The sequence below is a fragment of the Microcaecilia unicolor genome, chromosome 2 (genome assembly GCF_901765095.1).
Source record: "Microcaecilia unicolor chromosome 2, aMicUni1.1, whole genome shotgun sequence".
NCBI lineage: Eukaryota > Metazoa > Chordata > Amphibia > Gymnophiona > Siphonopidae > Microcaecilia > Microcaecilia unicolor.
In genome coordinates this window covers 231,971,398-231,986,859 of record NC_044032.1, presented here as the reverse complement: position 1 = coordinate 231,986,859, position 15,462 = coordinate 231,971,398, and the positions used below count along the sequence as shown (strand labels likewise).

Genomic DNA, 15,462 nt, shown 5'->3' with positions numbered 1-15,462 from the left:
GTAGAAGGTATTCTCCGAAGACAGCAGGCTGATTGTTCTCACAAACCCGCCCGCCTCCCCTTTGGAGTTGTGTCTTCCCTTGTCTGTGTCTTGCTACATATGAGACTGGCTGGCACGAGCCGCTTTCGGGCGGGAAGACGGCCGCGCATGCGCGGTGCGCATCAGCGCGCGGGGGCTAGCAAAGGCCTTTGCTAGTGAAGATTCCGATTGGAGGGGCTGCCGTGGACGTCACCCATCAGTGAGAACAATCAGCCTGCTGTCCTCGGAGAATACCTTCTACAGGTATGTAGCATTCGCTTTACTTCAGAATTGTGCTATAGTGACAGTCACTTTTTTTCCATGGGCAGGTATTTAATCTATTTGTGAGCAGAGGCCGAAAACACATAGACATACAATCATTTATGAAAGCTTTTTTTGTATTTTTTATTTGCTGTAAAACTTACTCTTTCCTTTTTTTTGTCTCTTCTTTTCCTACCTTTCTGTGTCTTGTTGTAGTATTTTGTTTTGTTTTGTTTTTTTCATGCTAAGAAAATAGTTAACCGTTCATAGCACTGCCTTCTGTAATTACAGTATATTTAAACCTAGTATTTTTCAAATTGCATTGGAGGGTAAAAAGGTATAATGTGTATGTATTCTGATACTGGTTATTATACTACAAACCATCTTCATATCTATGTCATAACTATTCTTGTAAGATATGTATTTTAACTGGATTCCCACAGGTGATATCTTGGAGAAGTTCCCTAAGCTTAAAGCCCTAGTCTCATCTGTTAATTCTAGTCTCCAACTTTTTTTCCCCCCATAAGAGGACTGTTCTCTTTTGTTTTCAATAACTGTCAAATATTTGTTGCTTTTTTCTTTAGAAATTAGTTACTTAAATATTCTGATACCATTCCATTTTGGATCTGTTCATGTGTTTTGAGATTGATACTCATCTTCAGAAGTTGCTCCTCTTCTGTGGTCTCTTTCCGTAAACTGTAGCTGAAAGCTGGCTCTTTATAGACTGTGCGGTTTTATAGGTCCTGCTTTGTTGCAGGAGGTGGGCACATCTGTGCCCATGGGAAGATAGTTGCTGCTGCTCTAAGACCATAATTAGACAAAGATTGTTCTCCGAGGACAAGCAGGCTGCTTGTTCTCACTGATGGGTGACGTCCACGGCAGCCCCTCCAATCGGAAAACTTTACTAGCAAAGGCCTTTGCTAGTCCTCGCGTGCCGATGCGCACCGCGCATGCGCGGCCGTCTTCCCGCCCGAACCGGCTCGTGTTCGTCAGTCTTCTTTTGTCCGCGCTCGGGACGGTCGTGTTTTGCGCCGTTTCGCGCCCCTCAAGTTGACTCTCGCGCGTCTTCACGTTTTTTGCTTAAAAAAAAAAAAAAAGAATTAGAAGAAGACCTTTACGGTCTTTTCCCCTTTTCCCGTGTTTCCAGTTTTGCCCTGCTAAGTTTCCTTTCGTTTTCGGGGTAGGCCTTTTTGAGGCCTCGGTTTGGGTTTTTTCTCTCCCTATTTTGGTGCCTTTACCGCCATTACGAGTTTTGATTTCGCCAGCATGATTTTTCCGCCCATGTCATCGAAGTCTCCCAGCGGCTTCAAGAAGTGCACCCAGTGCGCCCGGGTAATCTCGCTCACTGATAGGCACGCGTCGTGTCTTCAGTGTCTGGGGGCTGGGCACCGCCTGCAGGCCTGCAGTCTTTGCGCTCTTTTACAAAAGCGGACTCAGGTAGCAAGATTAGCCCAGTGGAACGTGTTGTTCTCGGGCTCTTCGTTGGCAACAGCACCGGGGGCATCGAGTGCATCGATGTCGACAGCTTCAAGACCTTCGACCTCGGCATCGACTGCATCGAGGCATCGACCTTCTGCATCGTCGGTACCGAGACATCGAAAGGCTGCGTCGGCGGTACCGGGACCTCCACTAGTGCTGATGTCGTCGGACGGTGGTGCTTCGACTGGAGTGCAGGTGAGGGCTGTCCATTCCCCTGCTGGTGGCGGTGAGCCTTCGGGTGGGTCTCCCCCTACCCTGAGGGCTCCTGCGGTACAGCCCCCCCGAGACCGACCTTTTTCGGCCTCGGCCCCGAGGAAGCGACGGCTGGATTCTACGTCCTCGTCGGTACCGGGAAGTTCCGGTGACATGCTTTGTTTCAAAAAGTCAAAGAAGCATCGACACCGGTCTCCTTCCCGCATCGGTACCGAGAGCACTGGGTCGCCGAGGGAGTCGGCACCCAGCAGGCATCGGCACCGGGAGGACCGCTCACCCTCTGTTCAGGAGGTGTCGATGCGCTTCACCTTGGACAGCCCGGAACAGCCTCCACGCCCGGAACAGACGCTGACCTCGACGCCTGCATCGGCTTCCATGTCTTTCTCCACAGCCGCTCTGCACGAGAGTCTCCGGGTCGTTCTCCCAGAGATCCTGGGAGAGCTGTTGCGCCCTTCTCCTTCGGTACCGGGGGTGCTTGCGCCACCGGTACCGTCGAGTGAGGCGCCGGCTGGCCCCTTGCCCGGGGTGAGGTCTCCGACATCGGTGCCACTTGCGGTACCGACTGCGGTCGCCTCCCAGGAAGGCTCCCCGTCGGCGGAGGGAGCTTCGCCGGTGCGGGCGAGGGAGTCTGCCTCTCGACGCTCCCGCCGTGTCCGTGTTTCCACGGAGTCGAGTCGGGCACGGCTTCAGACACAGGTTCATGAACTTGTGTCTGATACCGATGGTGAGGCCTCGTGGGAAGAGGAGGAGGACATCAGATATTTCTCTGATGAGGAGTCTGATGGCCTTCCTTCCGATCCCACTCCCTCCCCTGAAAGGCAGCTTTCTCCTCCTGAGAGTCTGTCTTTTGCGGCCTTTGTCCGGGAGATGTCTACGGCCATCCCCTTCCCGGTGGTTGTGGAGGACGAGCCCAGGGCTGAAATGTTTGAGCTCCTGGACTATCCTTCTCCGCCTAAGGAAGCGTCCACAGTACCCATGCATCATGTCCTAAAAAAGACATTGCTGGCGAACTGGACCAAGCCTCTAAGTAATCCCACATTCCCAAGAAGATCGAGTCCCAGTACCGGATCCATGGGGACCCAGAGCTGATGCGCACTCAGTTGCCTCACGACTCTGGTGTGGTGGATCTGGCCCTAAAGAAGGCTAAGAGTTCTAGGGAACATGCTTCGGCGCCCCCGGGCAAGGACTCTAGAACCTTAGACTCCTTCGGGAGGAAGGCCTACCATTCTTCTATGCTCGTGGCCAAAATCCAGTCTTACCAGCTCTACACGAGCATACATATGCGGAACAATGTGCGGCAGTTGGCGGGCTTGGTGGACAAGCTCCCTCCTGAGCAAGCCAAGCCATTTCAGGAGGTGGTCAGGCAGCTGAAGGCGTGCAGAAAATTCCTGGCCAGAGGGGTATATGATACCTTTGATGTTGCGTCCAGGGCCGCTGCTCAAGGTGTGGTGATGCACAGACTCTCATGGCTGCGTGCCTCTGACCTGGAGAATAGGAACCAGCAGCAGATTGCGGACTCCCCTTGCCGAGCGGACAATATTTTTGGAGAGAAGGTCGAACAGGTGGTAGAGCAGCTCCACCAGCGGGATACCGCTTTCGACAAGTTCTCCCGCCAGCAGCCTTCAGCGTCTACCTCCTCAGGTAGATGTTTTTATGGGGGAAGGAAGACTGTTCCCTACTCTTCTGGTAAGCGTAGGTACAATCCTCCTTCTCGACAGCCTGCGGCCCAGGCTAAGCCCCAGCGTGCTCGCTCTCGTCAGCAGCGTGCGCCTCAGCAAGGCCCATCGGCTCCCCAGCAAAAGCAGGGGGCGAGTTTTTGACTGGCTCCAGCAGAGCATAGCCGACATCAACGTGTCCGTGCCGGGCGATCTGCCAGTCGGGGGGGAGGTTGAAAGTTTTTCACCAAAGGTGGTCTCTCATAATCTCCGACCGTTGGGTTCTTCAAATAGTCCGCCAAGGATACACCCTCAATTTGGCTTCCAAACCTTCAAATTGCCCACCGGGAGCTCAATCCTACAGCTTCCAGCACAAGCAGGTACTTGCAGAGGAACTCTCCGCCCTTGTCAGCGCCAATGCGGTCGAGCCCGTGCCATCCGGGCAAGAAGGGCTGGGATTCTATTCCAGGTACTTCCTTGTGGAAAAGAAAACAGGGGGGATGCGTCCCATCCTAGACCTAAGGGCCCTGAACAAATATCTGGTCAAGGAAAAAGTTCAGGATGCTTTCCCTGGGCACCTTCTTCCCATGATTCAGGAAAACGACTGGCTATGCTCTCTGGACTTGAAGGATGCCTACACACACATCCCGATACTGCCAGCTCACAGACAGTATCTGCGATTTCAACTGGGCACACGTCACTTCCAGTACTGTGTGCTACCCTTTGGGCTCGCCTCTGCGCCCAGAGTGTTCACGAAGTGCTTGGCTGTAGTAGCAGCGGCGCTTCGCAGGCTGGGAGTACACTTGTTCTGGAACGCTCTGAAGGCTTTCAGAGATCGGCTGTCCCACCAAATTATCCAAATTCAGACAGACAACCAGGTTGCCATGTATTACATCAACAAGCAGGGGGGCACCGGATCTCGCCCCTTGTGTCAGGAAGCTGTCAGCATGTGGCTCTGGGCTCGCCGTCACGGCATGGTGCTCCAAGCCACATATCTGGCAGGCGTAAACATCAGTCTGGCCGACAGGTTGAGCAGGATTATGCAACCTCACGAGTGGTCGCTCAACTCCCGAGTAGTGCGCCAGATCTTCCAGGTGTGGGGCACCCCCTTGGTAGATCTCTTTGCATCTCGAGCCACCACAAGGTCCCTCAGTTCTGTTCCAGACTTCAGGCCCCCGGCAGACTGGCATCGGATGCCTTCCTCCTGGACTGGGGGGAAGGTCTGCTGTATGCTTATCCTCCCATTCCTCTGGTGGGGAAGACTTCGTTGAAATTCAAGCAAGACAGGGGCACCATGATTCTGATTGCTCCGTTTTGGCCGCGTCAGATCTGGTTCCCTCTTCTTCTGGAGTTGTCCTCCGAAGAACCGTGGAGATTGGAGTGTTTTCCGACCCTCATCACACAGGACGAAGGGGCGCTTCTGCATCCCAACCTCCAGTCTCTGGCTCTCACGGCCTGGATGTTGAGAGCGTAGACTTTGCCTCTTTGGGTCTGTCAGAGGGTGTCTCCCGCATCTTGCTTGCTTCCAGGAAAGATTCCACTAAGAGGAGTTACTTCTTTCTATGGAGGAGGTTTGCCGTCTGGTGTGACAGCAAGGCCCTAGATCCTCGCTCTTGTCCTACCAGACCCTGCTTGAATACCTTCTGCACTTGTCTGAGTCTGGTCTCAAGACCAACTCTGTAAGGGTTCACCTTAGCGCAATCAGTGCATACCATTACCGTGTGGAAGGTAAGCCGATCTCAGGACAGCCTTTAGTTGTTCGCTTCATGAGAGGTTTGCTTTTGTCAAAGCCCCCCATCAAACCTCCTACAGTGTCATGGGATCTCAATGTCGTTCTCACCCAGCTGATGAAACCTCCTTTTGAGCCACTGAACTCCTGCCATCTGAAGTACTTGACCTGGAAGGTCATTTTCTTGGTGGCAGTTACTTCAGCTCGTAGAGTCAGTGAGCTTCAGGCCCTAGTAGCCCAGGCCCCTTACACCAAATTTCATCATAACAGAGTAGTCCTCCGCACTCACCCTGAGTTCTTGCCAAAGGTTGTGTCGGAGTTCCATCTGAACCAGTCGATTGTCTTGCCAACATTTTTCCCCCGTCCTCATTCCTGCCCTGCTGAACGTCAGCTGCACGCATTGGACTGCAAAAGAGCATTGGCCTTCTATCTGGAGCGGACACAGCCCAACAGACAGTCCGCCCAATTGTTTGTTTCTTTTGATCCCAACAGGAGGGGAGTGGCTGTGGGGAAACGCACCATATCCAATTGGCTAGCAGATTGCATTTCCTTCACTTACGCCCAGGCGGGGCTGGCTCTTGAGGGTCATGTCACGGCTCACAATGTCAGAGCCATGGCTGCGTCAGTGGCCCACTTGAAGTCAGCCACTATTGAAGAGATCTGCAAGGCTGCGACGTGGTCATATGTCCACACATTCACATCTCATTACTGCCTGCAGCAGGATACCAGACACGACAGTCTGTTCGGGCAGTCAGTGCTTCAGAATCTGTTCGGGGTTTAGAATCCAACTCCACCCCCCTAGGCCCATGTTTTATTCTGTTCCAGGCTACACTCTCTGTTAGTTGGATAAGTTGTTAGGTCAATCTCAGTTATGTCCTCGCTGTTGCGAGGCCCAATTGACCATGTTTATTGTTTTGAGTGAGCCTGGGGGCTAGGGATACCCCATCAGTGAGAACAAGCAGCCTGCTTGTCCTCGGAGAAAGCGAATGCTACATACCTGTAGAAGGTATTCTCCGAGGACAGCAGGCTGATTGTTCTCACAAACCCGCCCGCCTCCCCTTTGGAGTTGTGTCTTCCCTTGTTTTGTCTTGCTACATATGGGACTGACGAACACGAGCCGGTTCGGGCGGGAAGACGGCCGCGCATGCGCGGTGCGCATGGGCGCGTGAGGACTAGCAAAGGCCTTTGCTAGTAAAGTTTTCCAATTAGAGGGGCTGCCGTGGACGTCACCCATCAGTGAGAACAATCAGCCTGCTATCCTCGGATAATACCTTCTACAGGTATGTAGCATTCGCTATACCTGCCTGGTAGAAAATGGTTTCCCTTGGGCCATTGCTTACTCGCAGGCCAATTCTCAGAACTTTCACAATTCAACACAGAAAAAACACACTGTCTCATCCTCTCATCCCAATACAACACGAACAAACCCACCAACTTAAATATCCCAGATTACACCCTCTCTATCTCAGACAGCCTGAAAATTCTCAGAGTTACAATCGACCGAAACCTCACGCTAGAGAGCCAAGTGAAATCTACAACAAAGAAAATGTTCCACTCAATGTGGAAGCTCAAACGCATGAAACCTTTCTTCCCAAGGGAAACATTTCGCAGCCTGATACAATCCATGGTACTAAGCCATATAGACTACTGCAATGGAATCTATGCGGGATGCAAAGAACAAATCATAAACGTCAAACTGCTCAAAACACGGCAGCTAGGCTTATATTTGGAAAAATGCGATTCGAAAGCACCAAACCCCTCCAAAAAAAAACTGCATTGGCTCCCAATCAAAGAACGAATCGGGTTCAAAATCTGCACCATGGTTCATAAAATTATCTACGGCGAAGCCCCAGAATACATGACAGACCTCATAGACCTACCAATTAGAAACACAACAGGATCAATATGAACATACCTAAATCACCACTACCCAAGCTGCAAAGGACTCAAATACAAATTAACTTATGCATCCAGCTTCTCCTACATAAACACACAACTATGGAACGCATTACCAAAAGCCATGAAAACAACGTATGACCATCTAAACTTCCGGAAGTCACTAAAAACTAACCTGTTCAAAAAGGCATACCCTACCGACCCAACTTAAATGCCCGAACACTGCAACACAAAGAAACCAAAGCTCATACTGGTCATAAATCAACTCTTCCCCTCTACGATTCCCTAATGTGTCTGTTACACATGAACTTAATTCTACCACTACATCACTTTGTATTTGTTCATACCGGAATTGGCGATTGCCTATACGGTACTATGTAAGGCACATTAAGCCTGCAAATAGGTGGGAAAATGTGGGATACAAATGTAACAAATAAATAGTCAACAGCGCAGAAAACTTCTCCAGTGCTCAAAGGAAATGATATTCGATTTATATGTGCTCTGTAAAAGCGAAAGCAATGGGGAGGAATGTGCTTGGTGCATGCACAGAAGAGTTTCATGGTAAGCTTTTATTTTTAGGTCTGCTCAGACTCACACAAATTTGTTTCTCAGTAATGACACTTACAGGCTTGCATGGGCTTTCTTCCACTTCTGAGGGAGAGATAGGGAGAGTAGATGGCATGAATGGGCAGATTGGCTAGGCCATATGGTCTTTATCAGCCTACATTTTGGTTTGTAAAAGAAATCAAAACTAGCAGATTTTAAACTGGAAATGAAAAGCAATCCTTTCTCCCCCCCCCCCCCCCCCCCCCCCCCCCCCCCCCCCCCCCCCGCCATTTCCAAGCTGGTGTTATTTTTCCAGCAGTTACTAGCAGGGTTTGTTTGTGCACTATTCTCTGAGCATTGGGCAGGTATAGCAAACATTATTAACATACATTTGACTACATTTAATTACAGTTTGTGGCCATCTTTGGCGCACATGTTGTTTACTGCAGTAAAACCCTCTGAGCATACTGCGTTGATTAAAATCATGCTATTACCGTACTAATTGGCATTACTGTCGGTGGTGGGTTTCGAGAATCAGCTTGTCTGTAGTCTTGTTAGCTGTCATTTGAATTTACATGATACATTCTCCTTCTTTTGAACAAGAATCTTATTTTTGTCCCATAGTATTGTGCCCCTAGATTTGCATCCTTTATCCCCAAATATTAGAGTAAAAGCTAACTTTGTATCAGTTTTTCTTTGCTGACAAGTATGCACTTTAGGTGCTTAGTTACTCCTTGTAAAACCAACCTAATAAATGCTTTTCAAGGGCAGAATGATCATAGCATCATTACAACTTTTGTTTATTGTGGCGTTGCCTCAAGGATGCTAGGTGATAGTGGCACAAATTACCTTTTATTACATTCAACATAGCATTTCATTCTCTGTTGCTCCAACATCCAAGTTACTTAATGGTGACGTTTACTAAAATTTATATATCATCTTTTTCTTTTGTGTTCGTTTTTAAGCTTCAAGGCCCCGATTCTCAAAAGTCGCCGTTAAATACCGAGTGTGTCTGTATCCACGGTTGAAATTACAGATTTTGAAAAAGCGATCGATGCTCAAAGGAAATCGCATGCAAATGCGTGAAATCCTGCAAGCGGTTTGGCAGGGAAAGCGCCTAGCTCATGTGCAGAACAGTTTCACAGCAAATGTCGATGTTCTGTGCATGCCTAGGAAAAAAAAAGTGACAACCACGTTGTAGGTATGCGTCCAGTGACGTCACGTGGCGTTTCTTCTCCCCCCCCCCCCCCCCCCCCCTTCACAACAGCTTTTTAAAACTGCAATTATGGGCAGGACACACACTCAATACACACATATGGCACATTTCATACACACACGTGCAGGTACTGTAAAAAACAAAGTTCCATGACAACTTTTTAGCACTACTTCGTGTGGGACACACATGCATATAATATGTGCACATGGCACATTTCACACACACAAGCAGAAACTGTTTAGAAAAATACAAGCAGACTGCTCCACCGAGAAGTTGCCCCCATGCAACGACAGCTCCAGACTTGCCGGAACATTTTATATGTTAAAGGTAGGTGCACCTTTCTGTGCATCAGACATAGTGTTCATTTTAATACTGATTTCCATGCACACTAATAGAAACGCATCAATACACTCCCTTCTGAATTCTCTTCCCCCGTACTCTCCTCACATTCACAATCAACCCACAGATAAATTGTTATACCCTAACGCTCTCCTGCTATTATCTGTTCACCCTATCATTCCCCAGTGTCACATCCCACATTCTCTATGCCCCAAAGATGATTTTACTGAATTTGTCTCCTATAACTCTTCATAATGTAACCCATAATCATAATGTAACAAACTGTACCTCCATCATTCACAACGTATTGTAAGCCACACTGAACCCGCAAATAGGTGGGAAAATGTGGGATACAAATGCAATAAATAAATACATTTGCATAGGATTATCTGTAGCTGCTACCATAAACGTTAAAAGTGATGCAGAACACGTTTATGCATTAGACGCTGATTAATGTGCACACTCAACCGGCTACAACCAGTCTATATCAAACATTGCAAGCACGGTAAGCTTTGAGCATCGGTCCCAATTAGCATACAATATGATTTTTGCCAAGGACAAGCAGGATATAATAGCTGTACTTCTGATGGAGCCTGCATGGGAACGCCCTCCAATTTGTTTATAACAACTTTTTACAATGTTATACTTGCACACATGTCTTCATGCCTGCCACTGTCATGTGGGATCTAGCCAGTCACCATTTTTCTGCAGAGCAAGTCAGTTCTCCTCTCAGCTCATGCCATAATTTGGCTTCTGTGATATACTTGCAATTTTCTACCTTCCAGTTTGTAAGTCCTTTCATTTGCTGCTCAGGGACAGTTCAAACTCCCTAGCTATTTACCCTAGTGAGGTTTTTCAACAATTTTACGTTTCTTTTTCTTTTCTGTGATCTGTTTAGATCATATTTAGGCCTGGGGCATCCAGTCAGGTAACTTTTAAAAATTGATTTAATTGCGGCCATTTTTCCTGACATGTCCCAGAAAAAGTTTCAAGTGGCTTTAAAAAGTGTCCTGGGTGTAACAGGAGGTGAAAAACAGAAATACCTCATGGGTACAAACACCAGTAAAAGGAAAGTGCAGTCCAAAACAATCAGATGGAGCCTAAGATGTAAGGATCACATCAATTTATTACAAAAAGTAGTAAAAACAGTCATATGGTGTCATCAATATAGAGTTACCCAGGACTCGGTCATAAGATGTCATCAATATGAAGTAGTATAGGACTCGACACAGCTGTGTTTCAGCACAAAAGCCTATATCCGGAGCTCTTTACAACAAAGAAGTTCTCTCCCTCTCTGGAAGTCCTCTCATAGCACCTCTTCTTTAATGGAGACCATCATATCCCTCTCCTTGTTTCTACTTTTCTGGCCCTCCCTCCCTTCCTCCCCTAAGCATCTGGATTTAGGGTCTCCATCTTCTGGTTCCCAACCACACACAAATCATTGAGCACTTTCCCCTGGCTCTGTCTAGGCCATTGATTCCCAAATGTGCAGTTGTCACGAAACGCCTAGCCACCCTTCTGGGGCTACCCCTGCGGCCACTTGGGTCTATCTCCAGCACAGCTCAGGTCCGCCTGCACCTGCTGCTTGTGCTGTACACTAGCACCCTCCTCCCACCGACTGGGTCCCAACCGCCTCTGGGCGAGTCTTCCGCACTCAAGGTGTTCTGCAGTGATTTCTAGGTTACTGAGGCCACACTCCCAATGGACCCACAGTTCCTAGTAAGCACTCACAGACCCAACACACAAACCACAAGGGTTCTTAGTCGGTCCAGACAAGCAGATGCAATAAACTAAGAATTTTTATTGTCATAAAAAATTACAGATAAATCCAAAAAACCTTACCAGGGAATCTTTACCATACAAATCACACTCTTAATTTTAATATTTGTTAACGGAAGTAAAAGAGCCTCAGTTATTGCTGAAACCTCGATAACATTCATGGGAACTGCATATTGTAACATTCTCCACTCAACTGCATTCAGTCATTGACTCGAGCCTAAGGGCTCTGAACAAATATCTGGCCAAACAAAAGATAGTTTCGTTAGGCACCGTAGTACCGCATACTACCATTTGGCCTCGCATCAGCAACAAATGTTTTAACAAAGTGCATAGCAGTCATCATAACATTTTTACATAGATTGGGGGTGCACACGTTTCCCTACTTAGATGATTGGTGGTCAAGAGCAGAATAATAAGAGAAAGTCACAAAAGAATCAATGCACATGACCATATAGGTGCTGGAGTTACTAGGGTTCCTAAACTACCCCAAATCTCAGTTAAGTCCATCATAGAAATTGAAATTCATAGGAGCCCTGCTAGACATGACTCAGACTTATGCACTTCTAATGCAGCAGAAGATTTTAACTAATTTCAGTAGTTTCTGAAGTGTACCAGAGTCAGCGGGTATCAGCGTGTCGAGAGTGCTAAACCACATGGTCTCCACAGGTCATGTGACACCCAGGGTATGCATCAATTTAAGGATTTATGACTTAGAAGATTTCAGTTCAGTACACATAGTCATTTTGCCCTTAAGACTGAAATTTTGTACTCCATGGAATACACAAAATTTGCGAAGGTGCTGTTTACATTGTATATATCTACTCAATCCTCAATTCTTTCTCTCTTCATTCCCTCCCCTCTTTATATACCATTCTTTAACTACTTCCTTACTTGATCTACTCTTTCTCGAAAAACAAGCATAATAGCAAGTCCTCACAGGATGGGTGACATCACCAACGGAGCCTGGTGTGGGAAACTACACCTGTTTTGATGTATCTAGAAGCTTTTTTGGAGTCTCACCACCTATGTTTGCCACTTCCTGCCTGTCCCTGTCCTACAGGACTACCTGACCTCCTCTCTTTCCACAGAGCCAGTTGAATATATTGCCAATAGCTGCTGCAAAACCTTTTCACGAATTTCACTAATTTTATGCTGCTCTTTGAGGGCCAGATACACTAAACTTAACGAGCCATTAACGAGCAAGTAGTAAACCATGGCATGCACTAAAGGCTTCGCCGAGCCATTTTCCGATCACGGTAGCAGCTAACGAAAACGGAATGCAGATGAGCAAATTAGTACCCCAATGTGTATAAATTGTATTGTAATGAGATGCACTACCATTTTCCGATTCCCTTACCGTGGAAACCCTAACGGGAGGTCTGCACCTCTTGTTGGGGCTGCTGTGAGGGAATCGGAAGGAAAAAAGAAAAGTGCTCGTCAGGGACGTCCTTCTAAAGTGCCTAACATAGATGTCCTTTACTCACAAAAACAAAAAAAGGACATCCCTGACGAGCACTTGGAGGTTTGCAGCTTAAGTGAAGGGCTTCTACTCTGCCTTCTCTCTCCAAAACACGGGAAGCAGCAATCAGACAGGGCTACGAGGATGCTCTCTCTTCCTGCGCTGCTTATTTGTCTTGTCCCCTGGAAATCTGGGTAGTTTGGAGGGTTTGTGTGCCTTGGATTCTGCTGTCCTTACACAGGGTGGTGCTGCGAGGGAATCGAAAGGAAAAAAAAAAACATCCAAGTGCTCGTCAGGGACGTCATGTGCTGGACGTCTTCCTGCAGCTTTTGTGATGGGCGTCCTTCTTGGACGTGTTTTTCTTATATGCAATTAGGAAGGACTTCTCTGAAGAAAAAAAAAAAGGACGTCCCCGTTTTTCTTACCTGCTTTAACTGACAACAAGCACAGTTCTCTCAACAGTCCCTTCCAAGGTTGTTTTCAGCTTGTGCCCCCTCCCCCCCCCCCCCCCCAACAAGATCAGAATGTGCGAGGATGTCCAAATCAAAACTTTTTGGACGTCCCTCCCTCCAGGTCTCTCTCAGCCAATCCCAGCGCGTTTAGCTGTTACCAGTATCAGTTAAACATGCTGTGATTGGCTGAGAGAGACCTGGAGGGAGGGAGGTCCAAAATTTTGATTTGGACGTTCTCGCACGTCCTGATCCTGTGGGGGGGGGGCGCAAGCTGAAACATTGCAAGTGGGAAAAACACGTCCAAGAAAGACACCCATCACAAAAGCTGTAGGAAGATGTTCAGCTCATGTTAGACATCCCTGACGAGCACTTGGATGTTTTTTTTCTTCACAGAAGTCCTTCCTAATTGCCTGATGTAAGCCTGCCTTTAACATGCAAAGCAGTAAACAATGGAAATGTTACACAAGCGTCACTATTTCGGTGGCTCCAATCAGAGTGTTTGCTGGTCCTCATTGGCATTAATGCCGGAAATACCGATACTAGAGCAGTGGCACTTAAATTAACAGGGGCTCTTTTCAGCACTCTTTCTCTTCTGAGGTTCAGGCTGCTGACAAGTTTCCTGCTTGTCAGGGACGTCCTTTTTTTGTTGTTGTTTTTTGAGTGAAGGACGTCCATAAAGGCCATCCTTGACATGCACAGAGCAGCCGGCATAACGCTTGGCTGCTCTGCGCATGCTCAACCGGTCGACTGGCTTCCGAGGGAATGGAGAATGCAAGTGAGCTACAACGAGCAGCTCGTTTGCATTCCCTTTCCTTGATGCATTCCCGTTGCTTACGATTCGCTAAGGAATCGGTAAGGGAAGGGCATTAACGATTGTTTTAGTACATCTTCCCCTGAGTCCTGAAGTTGTGTGGCTCCTAATATTCCAGTAGCACCTTATGTAGATTTGCAACTAGTTCTAAGTTTTTTTTTATTTTATTTTTTTCATGTTCGCCCAATACAGGGCTCTAGTGAGGGCTCTGGGCACCCAAGTTGAATACTTTTTTCAATGACATGTCCCATAAAACAAAAACTCCAGTTGCCTTTATAAAATAAATGCATTTTCCAAACTTTTTGAAGGCACCCTGTTAAATGGCATCCCTTTGGCCTGAGCATGTGTCCAAACACCCTATAGCTTTAATTTTATGCTCCCCTTTCTTTTATATTATCAGCCTCCCCCTTAGTAGCTCATTCCCTTATTCAGCAGATTGGATTGACTGTCTGCTTCCCACCTCCTTCAGCTTTGTATGTTTGTATCTGTGTATGGGAGGCTCCTTTCAGCAACTCAACAAAACCTGGGGCTTTAAGTCATTAGGACTGGCAGTGTAGTTGGTGATTCCTGGTTCAAAAACTGATTGTTTGGCAACAGATTTTGGTATCAGATATATTTTACGGTAGGGAGCATGGCAGAAGGAGGAAGTTCATGCCATCAGTGCTTTTATAAACAGCAGTGCAAGAAAAAAGTTTTGGGAGCACATAGGAAATATTTACACTCCAAAGCACCCAATTTTGTATGTATATATTATTTATTTATTTGTGTTGCATTTGTATTCCACATTTTCCCACCTATTTGTAGGCTCAATGTGGCTTACATAGTACTGGAGGGCGTTTGCAGACTCCAGTGAGAACAAATACAAAGTGATGTTGTGGTAAGATAGAGATCATGTGTCATAGCCACATAGTAAGTGTGGGACATCTTACACTGTTTTTTTGGGAAGGTGGTTCTTTCTTTATCCTAAGTGTTTCTGGAATTTTATTTCTCTTTGTTAGCCTTGCTTACTACAGGAAAACTGAGCTTGTAAAAGTGATCATATCTGTCTTCCTCCCTTGTGAGTCTTCTCTTTTTAATAGCTTCTGAATCATTCATTCAATTTTTGCTACAGAGGATAGCATACCCCATGATTCCCAACTCATACTTTTTATATGATCATGAGTTTATTCTTATGGTTGTGGACTCAGCTTGAATAAACAACTTCTACTAAACTGTATGTTGGTTAATTTCATTGGTTGTGTTTTCTATGGCTTATACATTTTTTTATAAATCTATTTTAATTTTGGAAATCTTTTTTGTAGAGCTTTCACGTTTATTCTCAGATACATTTTAAAGCTCGCTAATTCAGAGCAGTTTGAAGCTAATGAAAATATGTGAAGAAAGGTTAATTACTTACCTATAACTGTTTTCTGAAGGAGGTATTTTCATGAATTGATTCATGCCATCCACTCCACTTTAGGAATTAAGTACTTTCTTTTTTTTTTTTTTTTTAACCAATAGTATTGTGTTTCAGTCCTCGAGGACCATAGCCAGCCTGGTTTTCAGGAGGTGCACAATTAATAATCATTTGACACATTCCCAACATTTTATCAATTTAATTTGCTTATTA

At 46.7% G+C, this 15,462-nt stretch overlaps 1 protein-coding gene across 4 annotated transcripts in view; it reads left to right on the top strand.

Annotated features, from left to right (window-relative positions):
• Window positions 1-15,462, top strand: part of UHRF2 (ubiquitin like with PHD and ring finger domains 2) — a 414,897-nt gene that overhangs the window by 338,350 nt on the left and 61,085 nt on the right. The gene's annotated exons all lie outside the window — the stretch shown is intronic.